Source organism: Rhipicephalus microplus, chromosome X (genome assembly GCF_043290135.1).
Source record: "Rhipicephalus microplus isolate Deutch F79 chromosome X, USDA_Rmic, whole genome shotgun sequence".
NCBI classification, from domain to species: domain Eukaryota; kingdom Metazoa; phylum Arthropoda; class Arachnida; order Ixodida; family Ixodidae; genus Rhipicephalus; species Rhipicephalus microplus.
In genome coordinates this window covers 119,798,806-119,801,896 of record NC_134710.1, presented here as the reverse complement: position 1 = coordinate 119,801,896, position 3,091 = coordinate 119,798,806, and the positions used below count along the sequence as shown (strand labels likewise).

The following is a 3,091-nucleotide window of genomic DNA, read 5'->3' as shown; positions in this document are numbered from 1 at the left end:
TGTTCCTAAATTACTTATTTCCAAATCGCTTTCTTTATTCATTCATTTATTGTTGTTGATGAAATTATCAGCTTCATTTTCTATATTCGTTATCCTTAATTGCCAATTTCTCATATTTTCTCCTTCATTTCTTTCATCACTTTAAACGACGTGAGCTTACAAATTAACAGTACTTCGTGAGAACTACCCGGTTCTTGGCCAATCCCCCAGCGTGGGTGTGTGCCACGAAGTCCAGGTTCTTCCTCTTCCTCTTCTACGAGCTGCAGTGCATGCAGCGCGTGGCGCCGCATCACGAGGGGCCTTGTCCAGACTTTAGCCACCCCTTAGAACACTGCTCTGAGCAGAAGTGGCTATCTTACAACCAGGCATGTCCCCAGGCCAGACCCAGGCTACGACGAGCGGCAAGCGCAGCTGACACCAATGGTGGACAAGGTGACAGCGACCCCCTGCACATCAAAGGACGCTGCCCGACAGCGACAACGTAAGTCCCGGCTGCTCCCTTACGAAGGTGGCTCGGTAATTAACTGACAGGGAAACATCTTTGACCCTGTCTACTCGGCCTGGTTCAATCGCCCCGTGATAGGTCCATGGGATGAATACTAACAGCACGAAAACACCTATATGCTCCAAGACGTGGGGTATGCGCCTTCCCAGCCGCCCTTTCGACCTCTATAAGCATAAACAATCTAGTGTGCGTAAATGGTTCCGGCGAGCCCCACACCACAGTCACCAATACCATCATCAGAGTAAGCACTGAAGGCTGGGGAGAGGCCCTGCTGGACCCCACAGCCACCTTTCTGCGACCGGGACAACAAGGCCGGTATTACGGGCCTGAAGTAACCAACAATCACACGGTGTCTGTGCTGCTCAGGCACGGCATTCGTGTCGACATCTCGATGAACCGTGCCCTACGGGTTGTGAACTTCGACAAGGAATGCACGGCTGCTATCGGGGGCGATGGTGGCTGCTCCTGCGCGTGCCATGCGTGCGGTCGCTTTCTGCAGCAAGGAGTCACCGTGGACCTTACCACAGGAAGCAAGATGGCTAAGATCTCAGGCCGTGGCGTCATCTTCACAGCTCACAATCACTGACTCGTGTACCTCGTGGATGCGTAGGGTACAAAGTCGACGACAGGACGTCCGACAGGACGACAGGACGTCTACCTTTAAGCATCTTCCAACTCAACTTCAATGACGACGAGAGATTCGACGAGTGTTTCTGTATTGTGAGCCAAGTGAAGCAGTGGAACCAGAATGGCGATGAGGTCTGGCTAGTCGGTGGTGTGCGCATTCAGCAAGCCACATGCGGTGACGTCAAAGTGTCCAGGAACTCGGGAAGGCATGCCATCTGGACATCTCCCACCAAAGGAACTATGACCATAGTTACTCCTCGCATGAAGGCAGTCATCACCTGCGACCCGTGGAGGTTCTTTTTCGTGCGCATGAATCAAAAGAGGCTGAGCGCAAACGCCGTTGGCTTCGCTGTGAGGAATGGCAGCCAGGGAGCAGGATTCGACAGCCTCGGCCACCTGACACTTCTGTAAGTCCTCTGTGAGAAACGGCAGCCAGCGAGCAGAGTACTAACTAAGGGGAAATAAAACAGCCAGCTTCCCTGCGTTTTCTTGCCATTCTTGGAATAATGTAAGAAAAAAACACCGGCAGATCTCGTTGTTGCGAGAATAGATTTCATGCAAAGTGGACGGCAAGCAACTATGACGTTTTTTTTTTCTGGGGGGGGGGGGGGTTTGCTCCAAGCGTTGCAAGATGTATCAATATCTTTCTCCAAAATAAGTATACTTGCGGCTATATCGAGGGCTTACCAGGCACGTCTATTACACTGACGCTTATGGTAGCTTATGGTCCGGCGTAACGTTGGCCCTCCCGTTAAAGCACAATCACTTTTGTCGAAACAAAGCGCATGCTTCGGTGCGAGGATGCTCATATCATAGCAGCTGCCGTCGGCGCACACCTCCGCAGTCGAGCTGCGCTGAAATATAGCCTGCCAAGTCGAACGAGTCAGGATAGTCGACTGGCTACGACGCTCGCCGTCGAAGTGTGGGCACCCGGGTTGGAGTCTCGCATCGCCAAGAAATTTAATTTTAATTTATGGATTCATCCTCCTTCTCTCGCCTTCTCTCATTTGAAGCATTCGACGCATTGCTGGGCGATGTGTTGTAGAGGTGGGGATAATAAAACTAGCCAGAAATTATCACGTCGCCATAATCGAACGTGTTTACTTGTTCTTTGACTCTCCTGGCAAGCTGCGTTTGTATGTTTGTTTGTTTGTTTATTTGTTTCTTTGTTTGTTTGTTTGTTTGTTTGTTTGTTTGTTTGTTTGTTTGTTTGTTTGTTTGATTGTTTCGATAAATGGCACGTACCCACTTTTGGAGATTGGCCAAGAATGCGACGTTAAGACTGGTAAATGTTAAATTAAGTAAGGTGTGTGATTAAAAATCGGAAATAAAGAAATCAAATGACAATGATACGTAAACTATTCAGTTTAAACTACAAGTATTATGCTTTTGAGCTTGTATTTCAGACTTCTGTATTTACCTGATGGGAACAATGTTGAAAACTTAGTTAGGTATTACCTCATTGAAATGACGAGCAATTTTAAATAGCAGATTAAAATGGCACTCGTTGAGTAGTTATAATGAAATTACACACGACATCAAAGGCATCCCTGTTGCAGTATACCAAACCTGAGGTACTGAAGCTTAAAACATTTTCCTCCGATAAGATCAAGCCTTTTTTTTTTTTGCAAGAGGAGTAATGAGAAGTCGAGTTCTAATACGAAAATGTCTTGAAAATTACAAAAAGTAATGTTCACTATTTTCTAGTTCTCCGCAGAATTGGTAAAGGGGCGTTATCGTCAGACCAGTTTTGTACAAGTAAAAGCTTAATGGGGGAACACGACATTGAAATCTGGTGATCGTCACTTCTGAATGTCGAGATTTGTTCTACTGCGGCTTCTATGGATATTTTAGGTGATTATATTCCGTCCAGGTGGTTATTGGTTCCATTCTATCTGTGTGAATAGCTAATCTTCTATACCTGATTGCGGTGAAGTAGTCTACGACCGGAAGAACCTG

General features: G+C 47.1%; 1 pseudogene; it reads left to right on the top strand.

Annotated features, from left to right (window-relative positions):
- Positions 1-289: 289 nt before the first annotated feature.
- LOC142776962 (uncharacterized) lies at positions 290-1,612 on the top strand (annotated as a pseudogene).
- Positions 1,613-3,091: the final 1,479 nt, after the last annotated feature.